General features: G+C 32.2%; 1 long non-coding RNA gene across 1 annotated transcript; it reads right to left on the minus strand.

Moving 5' to 3' along the window:
• Positions 1–9,794: 9,794 nt before the first annotated feature.
• Positions 9,795–14,058, minus strand: LOC128244699 (uncharacterized). Its single transcript, XR_008262971.1, has 3 exons — positions 13,528–14,058; positions 12,515–12,631; positions 9,795–12,227 (listed from the first exon to the last, which is right to left on the minus strand). It is a non-coding gene; the product is annotated as an uncharacterized LOC128244699 (long non-coding RNA).
• Positions 14,059–17,904: the final 3,846 nt, after the last annotated feature.

Consider the following 17,904-nt stretch of genomic DNA (forward strand, 5'->3'; position numbering starts at 1 on the left):
GCAGCACACGAGCGAAAGAAATCTGCCCTATTGTTATTTGGTAAGTAAAACTTAAGTACTGAAACTATTTTCTCAGTCATTAAAGTTGCAAAATAAAGCAAATATACGTATTACATACTTATGCGCATGTTTACTTTTTCGTACTTTTAACGTTGCATTGGAGACAATGAGTTGTGTGGATTTTTTTTTATTTTCCGCGCCAAATTTATTATAAAAACTAACATTTCCGCTTGTTACCATTGAAGTTTACGAACAGATACTTATTATATGTCCCATGAATAGACAGACAGCCGTCGATGAAGCGACACTATATCATATTCACTGCGGTTTCTCATTTTCCTGATCGAAATATAGAATGTTATTAAATTGATAAATTCAATGGTATTTTCCCGGTTTTCTTTTCATATTCTTATTGTTTTACAAGTAAGCAGTTATTGTTTTCTTTTATTAACTAAATGTTCTTGTCAACGGAATGAGCTTAGATTATTTCTTTAGATCATTAATGTCAATAATAGATGCATGTAATAATATAAGATAAAGCAATCGCACACCATTATATATGTATATAAATGGAATAAAACACGAGGCTGTAAAGGAGTTGGCATCTTAAAAATAAATTGTTGACTAGTGAATAAGATCTGATATTCAAAGGCTCACTAGTCGATAATCGTATCATATTATATGCATTTTTAGACAGATAAAACCCTTACCTCGTCTATAAGTTATGCTCTTATATTCTATTAAATTATTAAATGTTGCACTGAACGTGCATTACGTCTTGATTCTTTAAGTTCACATTATTTTAATGAAGTGTTTATATCAAAGTGCACGACGAATTTTGAGGAATTACATTAGAATATAGGATAATTGTTTGCTTTAGTGTAAGATGGCCGTAACGTTGTTTTGAAATAACTGTTTGAATGTTAGAATGACTAATATATACAATAGTATAATTATTAAATGGCTGTCTAAATAATTTATCTAACTTCCTTTGCATACTAGTCAATGTTTAGAATACGTACTCTAAAAGTAATCATTCAACCCATCGTCATAGAATATATACTCCCAGATGACTTTTAAAATTATAATATTTCAGAATAAAACCATCGACCCGTGTGTTTCATCATACCTATTAAACCAATATTTATTTCTATAACTTAAATAAAGGTGACCTTGTCGACTTTAACATATACGCACCATACACGGTAAATATATGTGCTTTATCATTCGCCGTATTCAAAAAGAAGAGGCAATCTGGATTATATAAAACAAATTGTATCAAGTGTTAAAATTAAAGGTAAAACTTGATCCAAAACGAATTGAATTTGAACTCTCGTTTCGTTACCTAATGATAAATACCACAAGGGAAAGGTTTATCATGTATGCGCCACTGACGTCACTTAACTGATAGTTGCGATACAAGCCATGGTATATATATAAGTAGCCTCGTACAGTCTTAAGTGATACACCGTAACGATTTATATTGTGGAAACGGAAACATATAATACGTATAAATAGATACATGAGGAAAATCCTCTATGATTTAAACGGTGAAATGCATGTCATTTCATCAAACGCACCGATTAAGCGTAGCATGTCAGGGAATTGAAGATTTAATTAAATGCGTTCGTTGACTGTATGATTGTAATCGCATGGCAGTATTATCTACGCACAGAAAGAACAAAATGCTATCACATATACTAAATATAATATAATCAATCTATCAAAATGATTTCAAACAGCCGTTGTATGTTGCACATGAATGTCGTCCTTTTTTAGACAATATAATTATATATAGAATTAGAATAATCATCATAGATCCTTCGTGCATGTGGTACTATTAGATTATAAATCATTCTATTTCGATGGTCTCATGCTCCATGTGTATTAATTTCATGTCAATCTTGTTGGTAAACATGCAGTGTATACACTTGACAACTCTGTTCATGTAGTTGGCAAAACATAAATTCGTTGGTTGTTTATTTGACTATAAATCTATGAGGAACTTTTGAAATTAAAACGGTATTTGTTATTATTATTAGTCTGTTTAAACATGTTTGCAATGTGATTAAAAGTTTTGTATGTAATTGTGATACTTGGATGTGCACCAACGGGCCATCACATCATCGAGCGAACGACTACATGTCGTAGGAGGAAGGATTTCAGTTCAATATTGGGTGTATTTCATACACATACACATTTATAACAAACATGAATTGCATGTGATAAACCTTTTTCTAATGACTAAATAATGCATAGATGGTAAATATTCATTACTGATAACAATATTGTAGCTGAACACGCACAAATATTAAATGATTGGTGAGTGATAAAACATTTACTGTATTCGTTTATCGTCTCTTAAGGTAGAAATACCGTGTTTCCTGCACCGTGACGTAAAAGTAAAAATGGTAATTCTTTAAAATTAGCTTGGAAACCTTAATACGAACCATGGTATTCATCCTTTTTGGTATATTAAAACATTTGTTTTAATTGTGGTAAATCTTATTTGAAAATTAGAATGCATAATTAACTCACAACTAAGACTTTATAAGCGTTTTATTATATATTATGACAGACAGACAGGTAAACATGAGTGTTATTCTCGTAAACATGTATAAGGAAGTTTGTTATCATGTATCTTCACTACTTTGACTGCTCCGAAATATCGATTCACTAAAGCTGTCGTCGCCATCATGCTTTTATCTCAGAACCCCGTGGTGCGTCCACTTGCACGCACGTGATGATCATAATTTCTAGCACACCGGATAGGCATTTCCGGTGAATTCAGCCGTGCTGGAAAACTCCATCTGGCAACCCCCCCCCATGCCAGATGAGTCACGCGCTGTGACGTAATAATTTCAATTTATTTTATAATACACGTTATGTAATCATAATTATGAAATTTAAATAGATGAGTTCCACTAACATTAACTTTACAAAATCAAACTTTAAAAAACAAAACAAAATAACCCTTAAAAGAGGTAATGTCGAAGGAACTTTTTGACGTATGCAGTGAATACAAATTACTGCGCGTCATGACGTCAGTAAACATCATCGCACGCGCTTTTTGGTGATATGTACAAAAATGCGCCTTTTTATATATTTTCTTCACAAAATATGTTATTTAATGTATGCTAGAAATTTTTTATCATGTGTGTCCGTTTCGGATAGAAAAATCCGACCCTCGGGCACGCTGCGTTGCCGGTAACTCGGCAAGCCTCGTTACCTGGCAACGCAGGTGCCCTCGGGTCGGATTTTTCTATCCGGAACGGAAACACATGACAGATATTGTTAGTATGTATGTCTCAATATTTATGTTATATGGGTCAATAGCAGTGGAAACGAACGTTTTAGACATTCATGACCCGGTTTGGGTTTGGAAAAGCAAAAACGATAGCTAAATTAGCGTAAACGTTTTATAATCACTCACTTTTCATTTGAAAGAACATGAAGATACCTTCAGGAAATTTAAAAAGTGTTTTTGTTTTTTCGATCAACAAATGATGCAAAATACGGTAATGTGTGTATGATACATTCAAATAAACGTAAAACGTAAGGAATGTGATCATACCTTTAATCACAAGATCAATATTAAAATATTTCAGAGGCGGATCTAGCGGTGTCCCGCTTTAAAATCTGTATTAAAATATTATGGAATGAAACATGGGTTTACAAACACCTTAGTGAGTCTGACTACAATGCGAATAGCGGAAAACTACTTGTTACAGTGGCATACACTGGATTAAATCGGGCTACAATGCAAATAACGGCAAGCTACTTTTAACGGCGGTATACCCAGGAGTAAGCAAGGCTTCGTTGCGAATAGCTACAAGGCAGAATTTACAGCGGCGTATTTTTGAGTTAGCAGGGTTACAATACGAATAGCTGGAAGGCGTTTGTTACCCTTGCGTATACTGGAGTGAACCGGCATACAGTGTGAAAAGCGGCTGTAAAAAAGTCGTACAGCGAAAAAGCCGGGATACAAAACGGCTACCGACAAGGCACCCGTTACAGTAGCGTACATTAGAGTTAGCCGAGCACAATTCATATAGCGGCAACGCACTCGTTACGTGGCTAGGTAAAACGGGCTATAATGTGAATATCGGGATGACACTCATTACAGATGCGAAGCACTGCGGGTGGTGCGTTATTGGCACATAATTATTACCAGTAAATTTAATGCAGTTCTCTTTTGGCTTAGTATGATTGGAAATGATTATATATTATAGAAATATATCGTAAATATGTGTCCAGAATGCATCAAGACTTCGTATATATTCTAGTATCGGTAGCGTTTAAATGTTAATAACAACCTAAAACTACCTTTTTAATTGACAACACCTATACAAATAGTTTGAAGTGTAAATAATACGACTGCGATTTATACTTTTAATAGTTTTGAGATGATTTATTAATATCAACCAGTATTCTCACCCATTACAACATAACCTGGAGTACATAACTCATTGACGATTGGAATACTAGTTAACGAACAAGCCTGTTACTCAAACATAATCATCAATACTACGGCTATGCATAATAGTTGTATTTTCTAATTGTAATGTGTTTTTTATACTATGCATATCAATCGATTAATGAGACGGCGTAAGAACGTAATTAACTGCATTATTTTGCTTTCCATTTACTTTCAACAGTTGAGTAACCTTGACTCACTACGGGAGGAAAACCGTCACAAATTATCATTATATATAAAAAATAAGTAAACTAGCCCTTTTATCATTTTAGACCTTATTATTACAAATTGATGACTGCTAACCCTAAATTGATATTGTTAAAATGGATATTGATTGCTGATTACAAATTAATAAAACTAAATTGACTGTATGCTACATGAATGACAACATTATTGCGTTCTCATTTAAAGCGGAAAAAAGAAATATACATTCTTTAAAGGCCGAACAAGGAAAGTTAGTAATATTTGTTCAAACATACTTTTTGCATACTAATATATCCGAAGTCATCAGACATCCAAAATATGGGTGAAGTCCCTTTCATCGTTACTTTATTTATCACGAGGGGAGCAAATTAAACGCGAGTTTGTTTTGTTAAAACCGAAGCTCGTCTGCTCAAACGTTCAAGGTCAAAGCTTCAACTATCTGGTTATCCGCTTAATTCTACTTAGACCTGACAGGGGACCAAACAAACTAAGCCAATACCCAGTGTATGATTTATTTCCCTTCTATGTCGGTTTCTGAAGCGAATAGGCGTCCTGGTCCATTGCTTGGTATTAAAATTAGTAACATTAAAAACTCCAGGATATTTGGTAGTAAGAACACGATAATTTTTCTGCGCACCCGCGTAAGTAGCGGGGGTTTTCCCTTTAAATTAATATCGTTCTCATGTGTCAATGATCATTTTTAGGTGAAAACGTGTCTTTATATAATCCCCACCTTTAAAAGCAAATCGTCGGAATTGTACAACATTGAACTCATCATTATGAGCAGTACACATTTATGTTTTAACATTCGCTCATGTTTAAACGCGATCATTGACGTCACTACTCTGCTAACACAGCGAACCACTGTTAAATCATTCTGACTATCACAGATGTTTACTATGAACTCTTCACTGTATTATACGTCGGGTAATGCAGAAGTTGTTTCCCTTACACCGGCAAGGGCAACATTGTTGTACAAAAATGTGTTTTATTGTTTATTTGTTACTTATACCTGGCATATACCATAACATAATAAATTATTTTCCTTATATCACGCAAAGGGCTAAAACATCATACAAAATAAGTCCCATCCAAGGGCAGGTCGCACTTAGGGCCAAATCATCATAAAATCAATTCCCACCATTTTTCTACTCCTATTTTATCCTGAAATTATTACTGTAGCGATTTGAGCTTGGAAAAGTTGTGCATGCCTATGCCTTTAGTGATTGTGTGGAGATACTGCAGTACATTTACACATTGAGATGTGTACGAATGGAGAGTGCGGCATTTATACCTTTGCTTTTCATATCCAGCTAATTAAATGTTGGGCATTTATACCATTATTTTTTATATCCATTGTTGGACCAGACAAGACCCCAATGTGATATCGTTTGAAGGTGACTTAAGTCCGACTTTGCTGGAGGAAGATATCAGCAACATCCTTCTGTGAGACCTACCAAGGTGAGAAATTGTGTGATACAATTCTACGTAATGGCATATTGAATTTGTAATTGTTTGTATTTGTGAACAAGTTGTTTTAAGTAAAGCTTTGCAAATAATACAGTTTGCTTAAAGGTTAAGCATGGTTAAACCCATTAAAATTCATGGTTGAATTCGTGATAATTGGCCTGTTTTCTCTATTTCAGAATTAATTTATTTTCGGGAACACCTCATCATTATGATTTGTATACCTCTGTTTCTGCGCCAGACCGTTAACTTGGTTATCACATTAGTGAAGGGCTGGTCTATGCATAAATTTGTATCATACAATATACCTCTGTTACCCCAAGACAGATCGCTTATGATACCCGCTGGTTTACATCAAGCAATTCACATAATTTACAGGGGTGCCTCCTAAGTTATATGCGTTGATCTGACCTTGAGCAATAACCTTTATGACTCGTCCTTGACGCGCTTAAGGCTACATCCTGAGAGGTTTTGCATGAATGAGAGTTCCATTAGAAGTGTTCATATTAAAATTTCTTCATATTCTTCCGGAAGACAGTACTTATCCTTATCCTATATCCTGGTCATAATAACACCATCCATTGCATATTGATGAAGCCCCTCATCAGTATCAAACGAAACACAGTAACTCTTCAGGCTGTAAAGTTTCTCAATTTGATTGAAGCTGTGCATGACCTCAACGTCATTGAAATTACATCCAGTTATAATCATTCTGCAATATTCAAATTCACTTAACCCGAATGTAAACAACTAATTTGATTTATTACAACAGTTATCAAGCCAGCTTTCCCGACTATGAAAAATGTCATGTGAAGAGGTTCAAGTAAGTAACCTGTAATATAAGAACCATGGGGTTTTGTGTGTATGCTATGTTGTCCCATATCACGATATGAACTTATCCTAGGTGTTAATGATACTGGACATGGTTGATGGCAAACAGATAGAGAGTCCATTATGAATCTTAGTTTGAGAAACGGTCTTAGAAATGCGAATTTTAAATTGATACAAAATAGAATCAATATTATATTATTTTCAGGAATGTGTACGTAGATGATTGTAGATTTTTGTTTCATTTGATTTATATTCTGAACAATTTATTATTAAAATTTTGATATATATAGCTATTTTACAATAAATTGGTAGTTGCAGTTTTCATACTTAAACCTTTTTTATTCCTGGTAGACATAATTTGCACTTGTATTTTTATTCCTGGTGTGTTTTTGTTTGTTTTGTAGCGCTTGGTGAGGTTTCCAATATTTATATAAAAACACTACAGGAACAAGCGCAGTAGCCGTAAGTTTTAACATTTACCCCGTTAAATGGCACAAGGGAAATGCCAGAGACAAGAACACAAAAACAAACAATCACAAACAAGAGGCATGAAACAACAGCAAAACACTCCACAAACAACACAGTATATATATACCATATAAAAAACTAGGAGTGCTTATCAGGGATTGTTAGAGACCGCCGAACGGCCAGTAACATGTAAATTTACTTGGGTATACCCTGGTGTATACTGATGTATACCCTTCCCTTTGACATTGACACAACCTCTAAACTAACACTATATTATATACATTTTCGTTTCATTGAAGTTTAGACTAAATTTGTAATTTTTTCATAAAATAAATGTTCTATAATAAGCAAACTATCAAAGAATGTTTTGGCGTTAACACTGTGTTTGAGTTAACAGTGAGAACTATAACGTGTTCAAAATATACTTGTATTATGCTTTAAGTAATTCCACGTTTCTTGTTTGTGTTTTTATGTTTTATGTCTGGCGATTACCCAGTGCCATTAAACCGGGTTTTTGTTTTAACCTTTTGCTACTGAGCTTGTTTCTGTAGCTTTTCGCATAAATATGGTTAAAGATTGGTAGAATGTACTTTTTTAGAATAAATGTGTGTGTCGATATGACATAGTCGCATGTAAATAACCATATATTTTGTGTAAGAACATACTGACAATCTTTAGTTTTTAAGTGGTCTACCAATAAAGTGAAAACTTTCCATTTACAAGGCCAGCCCCTGTTTACATTGTAAGTGGTCAACATTGAATAGTGCAAACTTCCACTTAACTATTTATTTATGCCCCTTCACCTACTCAAAATGAAACCACTAAATATCAATTAACGTAGTTAGTTGTAAATATACATAATATAAGTAGATTATATATATTGATTTGTTTTATGTAAATATTAGTTAAGTTTAAATCTTGTATGCTGATGTGTAAGTGTTGCTGGAGGATAAGACATCGTACATAGTTGTTGCATAATTTGGACAGCTAGAATTAAAATAGTTCACATGTTTCAGTGCACAGCTGTTGTCAACAAAAGAGAAGATGTTGAGGTGAAGTAAATGAATAAGAAGATGAAAAAGGACACGGGCAATGGTGATAATGAATTGATTACATATGGAAGTGACAAAAGGGACAAAACTAGTTCGTAGTGACATAGTTCTTACTTGCTGCAACAATAGTCTTGAAAATTGAAAACATATTTCATTGAGATAGTCTTATTTAATCTGACTTGAATAAATGCTTAAATACAATTGTCAAAGAAATGCAGCTGACTATTTTGAAAGTTGCGAATATAAAAATGGATTTTTTACATTAAAATGGACAAAATAATAAAAAATATTATCCAGATGGGCTGTTCAATTCATAACAGAGGTATTCAGTGATTAAATCATTAGTGTGCATAAAATCATATGTAATTGTATCCTCATGACCCCGCATAGTCAATTTTTTATTTGTATTTAAGATACTACAAGAGATAAAGCATAATTCACAAACTAGTGTTATTTGTAAAGAGTTTGTAAATTGAATGACAAGAAAGACCATTGATGCAAAGCATCAAAGGGCACCGTTTAATAGTTTATGCACTTGTTATATGTTGAAAAACAAGGAATGTCAAGGCCAACAAGCATATTATGGTGTATTGAACCGCGTCTATGAAATTCTCAAAATGTTTGTAGTTTTCTGCATGACAACATAGGCAAAGGCATTGAAATTGAAGATTTTCAAGTTGAACATTTCATTAGGGGTGGGTTACATTAATGAACACGACAAAATTAGGGTGCTTGTGCACTGTACTTTTTGTCATTGCCACATACCCATATACCAATTAGCTTAATTAGCTTAAAAACAGCTATAGTCACTGTGCACTGCACTTCCTCTCGTTGTGCTAAATACCATTGAATGATGTTTAATGAAATTCCAAAAAAAGTAGTTTTCTAGTTATGCTCCGGACAGGAAAAGGTACAAAGGGAATAACTCTTGCAATTCGCTGAAATAGAGTTATTGTTCTTGTACACTGCAGTTCTAATCATTTAGGGGGGGGGGAGGGGGCAACGTCACCATGCTGGAATGACAACTTGAAGGGAAGAATGAGTTTCCTCCTTATATGGGGGATTCATCATGAAGAAGTGATATGAAATAACAATTTAACAATTTGTGTAGTACTTTAATAAACATTATCATTTCGTCCAAAAGTTGCAAACATAAATAGAACATAATTATTGAACTGTAAAGTTGCAAACATAAATAGAACATAATTATATTTAAACTGTTATATAAAAAGTGAACATTGTTTACTAGATGAAATGCATTTATAACATAACATGCCTTGTTTTTAGCTGTTTAATAATACTAATGTTAACTTCTTCATTTACATAGTAAAGAAGAGTAGAAAATGGATGTTTTATTTGATATTAACACAAAAACAGCATGTGTCTTATTGGACAATGGCATTTTTTTCAAATATGATAAAAATAACGCATTCAAACTGAATATCTATCAGACTATGTATGAAGGAAATAATACTGTTTCTATTTTTCACAAAGATTTTGAAATACAACAATGCACATATAAGCATAAATAGGCCAAATATGCAAAACAGATAATAGTAAACAATGTGTGAAAGTGATACTGAACACTTAAAATAATTTCTTTGTGCAGTAAATGAATATATACCAGAAAAGCAATACTAAATCAAGTCCAAAATGTATAATAACATGAAGAACACCCCTTTATGAATATCTTCATAACAAATCAGAGTACATGTAAACAATAAGCATTCATATCATTAGTATCAAATGTGTCCAGTTTAAAGTGTGTTTTCATTTGCATTAAATTACATTGTAATATATACCAGAAAAGCAATTATAAAAATCCTTAAATGTATAAGAAAATGAAGACAATAAAGAATAACACCCATTTATGAATATCTCCAAAACAAATCAGAGGTCACTTATATATAAAACAATAATCATACGTATAATTAGTATCAAATGTGGCTAGTTTTGTGTGTCTGTTCATTATCTTTAAATGAGCATCTTTAAAGTGAAACTCTTATTTGAAATCATGTAATATATACCAGAAAAGCAATTATAAAAATCCTTAAATGTATAAGAAAATGAAGACAATAAAGAATAACACCCATTTATGAATATCTCCAAAACAAATCAGAGGTCACTTATATATAAAACAATAATCATACGTATAATTAGTATCAAATGTGGCTAGTTTTGTGTGTCTGTTCATTATCTTTAAATGAGCATCTTTAAAGTGAAACTCTTATTTGAAATCAATACATATAATTGTATATATAACACACATTAAATTGAGTGAAAAAACAATAACTACTTACTAAATAATGCATTTACTGAAATATCGTTTACTGATAACAAGCTTGTCACCCTTTTTATAACAGCAGAATGCATGACAAATATTAATTGATCAATTGGTGATTGCTAAAAGATTTACTGTGGTCTACTATAGTATCACAAGGCAGAAATACCATGTTTTAAGTTCATTCTTATTAGCAAATTGAACTCCTTCATTAGAAACATTGTTGTTGACATCTATCAACCCATTTTGAAAAATGAAAACAATAATATTAATTATCATAAGTCTTATTGGGGAGTAAGAGTGCATCTTTAAAAATAGTGTGTGTGTTTTTTCACTTAAATATGTAACAATTCAATTTGACAAATGAGACAAAAGTTAGGAAATAGAAGTAGTAATTGTACATAAAACAAAACATCAACACAAATTGACAAAGCTCAATATAACAGGAAATCTATATTATGAAAACACAAATCCTTAAAGGCCATAATTATTTGAACTGAATTAAGGTATAAGTAATACACACTTTTATAAAGCTTTTACGGACAACATAGTTATTATCATGGTACACTATGGGACTTTTATCCAAATTTGGAAGATTTTTTACTATTAATTAAAAATATTTTGTCTTTATTTGATTTTTTTTCACATTATCAGAGATTATGAAATAAACACAACAGTTTCTGGTAAAATAAACTTCAGTTAATAGAAAAATTACGTTCAACCGAACATATTATTGATACACATGGGAAAAAAATCATTTTGATTGATCTTGTGAGTCTTCGGAACAGAGCAGTATTTCGATGTTTGAAAATATATAGCAGTTTTATAAATTCATAAAAAATAGTTAATAATAAGACAACCTGCTGAAATCATTTAAATATTTTCTATGATGTCTAATGAACAATTCAAAAGATAATTTATGATAGTTTACCGTTCAGTTTTGAAGAAAATATACATAATGTCATGTAACTATACATTTTTATAACTAATAAAATGCTTAAAAATCAACCTTTTTCTTGTAAAAAGCTCAATTGGACTTATTCATAAAATGTAATCAATCAAATAAATGAATTTTACTTATGATACTAACTCAGAATTCAGATTTAAAAACAATGAATGTACTTTTAAATTAAAATATGTAAAGAAACAAGAACACTAAGTAGGCGGTAATGCCCCTCCAAAAATGTCAGAGTGAAAGTTCTCAACTAATGTCTTTTTAATATTATAACATGTAAACAGTCTCTGCTGGTAATCGATGTCTATTTGATTTATTTAGTCAATGGTATTCTAACATTTAGAACTTTTCACAATAATTCTTCACTCTTCATTATTTGAAGTTTGGTTTGTTCCCATGCGTTTGTACTTGTAGTGTCTGCACAGATGAAAATTACTCAATGCTGAGTCAATGCTGATTTAACAGGTCTTTACCCATCTAGAATGTTTAGTGCTGTAAAAGAAAAAAAAGTACTTTCTAACTAATTTGTATAGATAATAATACTGCCATACATATACAAAATAAAATATAAACAGTTTAATATTTCTCAACATTATTTAAAAACAACAACAATAAGCTGATACATACATGTATATAATATAAAGAAAATTACTAAATTTATCAATAAAATTCATCATCACCACCACCATCACCACCACCACAACCACTGGATTATTGAAAACAGTGAGTTTATAAAACAACAAACACCAACTCAAATATGTTTTATATGAAATACTCACATCATCTCTATCAGATGTGGATAGACATGGATGTCAAATCTGTCTCAATGATCCAACATAGTATTTAATGCATGCTGGAATTCTTCATATAATAGTAATATTCAGTCCTTTTCCTGCCTGAAAGAAATTAGACTTCTGATTATCAACCAACAGAAACTACAACCGTAAAATACAAATGCACATGTATTAATTATACATTCTGCACTAATATCCGTTTTAGCCAAGAGTAAGGGTTGGTAGGCACAAATGTGTAGATGTTGTGCATATAATTGATAATGATTCACAACAGTACGGCGTTCAACGAGACCTACACCAAGCAAATGAATGTCGCTTGTGTCCAAGCTGTTGTGGCTTCCAGCCCGAAACCATGTACATCTTTTAATACAGGTTTATTTTGAAAATATGCAGTTTGTAAACAAATAATGGGTATTTTTAAGTCTAATATTTTTCTAAGATAACACAATCAAATAAAAGATTACATACTCATATCATATACATAAATGATGTACATAAGTACATTTAAAAATATGTAACATGTACATAATGCACCAGTCAATTGTAACCACGGCCCTCCAGGTCTGTGGATATGCCGGGGAAATGGGCTGTGTTTTTAACTTTCAGGTGGCCTCGCAGTGCCGGGTGAATACGGTGGTTTTGTCTTTGAGCCAGATATATCAGGGAATATGCCTTACCTAGGCTCCCTGGGGTACGGGGCATATGGCGAGGATTTGACCATCAGTTCGTCCCCGCAGGACGAGGATTTTACCCGGGGTTGGCTGGACAGAAAGTCAAAGTCCCAGCTATTCCTCGGACCTGGTGGGGCTTTGGTTACAATTGACTGGTGCATTATAAGTAGATGTTAAGTATGTAACATGTATATTTATAGTACATGTAGAAATATTAAAACGCTGTCTTAACGTTTAGCAAATAAAAATGATTTAAGAAGTCCAAAGAAATTAAAAAACAAACATTTTTGAACACATAAACTTACACAACTACTCAAGGATACTTACATGAATAGCCCTTTGATAGGAATATCCCAATTCCATGCTGATTGTTGACATTAGTTTTTTCGACAGAAAATCTTCTCTTACGCGTATAATTCACTTATAATCCATGTTTTACTGTAATGACTCAAATTGTTAGATGTATCGTAATCAACTGTCAGTGTGCACTTTTAGTGTTTACTTATTTTAAACGTATATTCATGACAAAACCGATTTATTAATCGACGATGTAGAAATTCCATTATTGACCTATGAATAGCGGGGAAATACCTTCTGGTTCTTAAAATAGCAACATCCGGATATGTGTAGTGTTCTAAAAATAAAACAACTCGGGGGCAATCGTAATACAAATTTACTAATGTCACCTTCAACACATTAAAAAATAAAGTAAGGTGAACATTTAATCCAATATCGATTAAATTAAAGAAAACAGCTTACCTCATTGTTTATTAATGCAGTAAACATAACAAAACAACATAAAACATAAGTATTTCCATTCACATAATTACCGGTCCACACATTTTACATTTCATTCGGAACTCCTCCGAATATTTACATTTCCGGCACATGATATTGCAGTTAACCAATCGGAAAACGTAAACGAAACGGGAACAGTTATTAAACTTATTTGTCGTTCTTCAAATATAATGTTTTGAAGATAAATTGAAGACAATCTATTCAACGACAAATAGCATTTTTAACACCCATGCGATCGCCATCCAATTGCATTTTTTAATCATAATAAAATAACAGTAAAACCCAACTGTCAATCAACTTAAAAACCGCTCCTACCACTAATTAAAATAAATTCCCATTCCATAATAGGTGCGCTCTTCAGAGCGGCGCCAATAATTTAAATATATACGAGCATATGCAACTAATAACAATCTTAAATACACCATGTCAAGTCCCTTTAAGTCATGTCAAATGTTTTAACTTTCAAACCCTGCAAGTTAAGTGCCTTACTGAAACATATGTATAATGATCAAAAATTGGACAAGAGCTTTTTTAGCAGTTTATTTATTCCGATTTACCAAACCTCTCCTATCTCGAGTATAAAACATTAAATGTCGAGTCATTTTGTAGAACGTTTATGTCTAGTGGCGTGATCGTAAGGAATTTCCCTATTTGTTCCATAACAGCGAGTTTATACCTGCAATATTCTTCTACAGAATATCTGACAAGGTTGGTATTGACTGAATGAAGAGTTTATTGAACAAAAGCATTGTAAATATTTGTTTTGTTGCCATCTGAGTGTCAATTTGGTACCAAAGTGTATAATGCATTATATATTTTTTCCTATTCATATACCACGAGCATTTTGTATGACGAGCATATATATCATTTTGATCATCTTATAGCCAAATAAAGCCTCATACCATTACATTTGTTGTGTACATAGAATGTTTTTTGTCATCAGTTAAAGCTAGTCAAGCAATTGTCTAGCATTGGAACGTTGTCGGCAGCATCAACAGTGTGTTGGAGTACGAAACATTCAAGATATCCAAATGTAACTTGGTACACATATTACCTGAGATAATATGTAAAATAAAAGCAAAGACCATAACTCTGGTTTTAATAATTGTTGAGTTATGCCCCTTTTTGATTGAAAAACAATATACGAGTGTTTGCGTTAGCTCTGCGGTGTTGATCCGTCTGAAATATTCCTGCATCCGTCATCAATATCTTGGTTTTGTGTACGGTCATTTCTTGCTATACTTAAAGTATTACTAAGGTTTATTTTTACTTATAACAATGAGTTTATATGTTTATGTGTTCTTTATAAAGGTATAATCATGTACAAATTATGATTCATTGTTTTGTGCCATACTTGCTACATATTCCTTAGTCCTCAAGTTATGTATCATGTCTTGTTTCATATATCAAAATGTTTTGAATTCACGTTAAGTGTAATTTACCTAAGTGACTATTTAGAGTCTTTGTGATTTATAATGATAATACATAGCTTTACTTGCATCTAACCGAGAATTCCAGCATAATCCTGAAAACTATGCTGATAAACATGATGTATCAACATTACTTTGATTGAGGTGCTTAAAGTTGCTGTTTCGTTAGAATGTTAGAAAAATATACAATCATTTATGTAAATACGGGTTCCAATAACCAAGAATTCTCAGGAAAGTAATGCAATTTGCTAGAAAAAGTATAAAAGTATTAAAAATGTTAAAGCTGCACTCTCACAGATTTACCGTTTTTCCAACTTTTTTTATTTTTTGTCTTGGAATTAGCAAATGTTTGCGTACATATCTGCAAACCAGAGATGAAAGACTGCTGACAAAAGATCAGATCGCAGATTCTCATATTTCCATTCCAAATTTAATGTTTTATGGCTTAAACCGTTACTTACGGTTTAAGAAATGCATAAAACATCAATTTTGAAGAGGAAATCTGGAAATCTGCGATATGATCTTTTGTCATCAGTCTTTTATCACTGGTATTAAGATATTTACGCAAAAAAACTGCTCGTTCCAAGACAAAAATTAAAAATAATTGTCAAAACGTTCAATCTGTAAGAGTGCAGCTTTAATACTATACTAGTATCTTTTTACCAATGATAAGAGTGTTCTGAAATTCCTTTGTTTGCTGCTTAATTTGAGAATGTTTATGCTTATTGAGAGCCATAGTTATTTATAACAAATTGTGTAAGATAATACATTTGTGTATATAAGTTGAAAGTTGACACTTGAAGTTTGTTACAGGTGTTAAAGTTTATTATTGTCTAGACATGTTTTGAATGTTTTAATGGCTTTAACATGTTGTTTTATAGAGCTCTTTCAAAGGAAACAAAACACGAAATCTATAAAAGGCATATTGATTCTGTTTAAAACCATTATGCTTCATATTTTAATATCTCACATTGTGTGAAGTATAATGTATATCATAGATAAAGTTGAATCTGTTGTGAACAGCTGTGTCGAGCAACTATTTTAATCTTCAAATGCAATACAAGCATTGCAGTTACCCTTTTTTCTACCTTTCATGATTCTTTCTTGTTAATAAGTAGACTAAGTATATTATTGAGCGTTTGCACATATCATATAGTAAAACACACTTTGTATTTAAATATGTTTGTATTTCAATGTTGTTGTATGAAACCAAGGCTTATGTAATTATGTTCATTATAGATTGTTTACCATTGAACTATCTTTTCTTAAAAGGTAATTAAGGTATTGAAAAGGTATTCATAGTGTGCCCTATACCATTAAGGAAGTGAAATAAGGTTGAATTGTGGAAGAAAATATCAGACAAACAACCTTAATGATATGTCATTCGATATGCCACTGAATAATGCTTACGTGCAATACTGAAAGGCAAATAAAGGCAATTGAAATATCATCAGCTTGTCAAACCCTGTATCTAAGAGCTATAAATATTTACTCAGTGTCTTGTCGATATGGAAAAAAATGTTTTACCCTTTTAAAAAAGAAACCATGTTTTAAAGATACACTATCAGACATAAACTGTTTTGACCTATTTTCTTGTCTAAGAATCAGCTCATTTTGGCATCAGTGCCTTCAATTTAGTCAAATACGATAACTTACATTGGTATTTGCCCTACATTGTCAGCCAATCAAGTGCGCTAGATTTTTAAAAAGTTCAGTTTATTATTTGTGTCAGAAAAATCGTTACTTATTGCTGAAGACAACTCTTCATGAATAGGTAAATTGCTATAAATACACATGCGCATATCTTCACGCCTATTGTTTGCATGTGCAAAGGCGCGATTTCCGCGTCAACGATGATTTAAATGACGTCACACTATCTTGCAGTGATTAACAGGTCTTTTTGACAGGCACGGATTAATTTTAAAGCTGCTGCAATTTGGGAGGGGCTTACACTAAGTCGGTTAGAATTTATTAAGCTTCCCTAGGTTAATTATTCACGAAGATATTACTTAATAAACTCGAACCTGTACATAGAACAGATCTTATTTTTGTTGGTGAACTGCCGAAAAAAAATCATATATTCTTAAAGCTATTAACGCTTTGAGCCATTCCAAGACAAACAATAAAAAAGTTGTCGAAACAATCAATCTGTGAGAGTGCAGCTTTAATTGTGACCATGTAATAAATTATAATATTTTACAGATGAATTGAAACCAGTTGCATTATCATTGAGATTGATTTTACTGATTTTAAAACATGTAAATAATGTGTGGTAACCATTGGTCATATGAAGCGAAATTTTCAACAACATTTAGTCATAATTCAAGTGAATGCATACCTCATTGGTAATCAGTATGCAGCAGTAGAAGCCCTATCTTAATAATGCGCTCATATCTGGTATAAATATGCATGTTTTATTATTAACCAAATATTTTGGTGTTGTTGTGAATGGGTTAAAATTCAAATATAATGCCAT

This window comes from Mya arenaria, chromosome 8 (assembly GCF_026914265.1).
Source record: "Mya arenaria isolate MELC-2E11 chromosome 8, ASM2691426v1".
Taxonomy (NCBI): Eukaryota; Metazoa; Mollusca; class Bivalvia; order Myida; family Myidae; genus Mya; species Mya arenaria.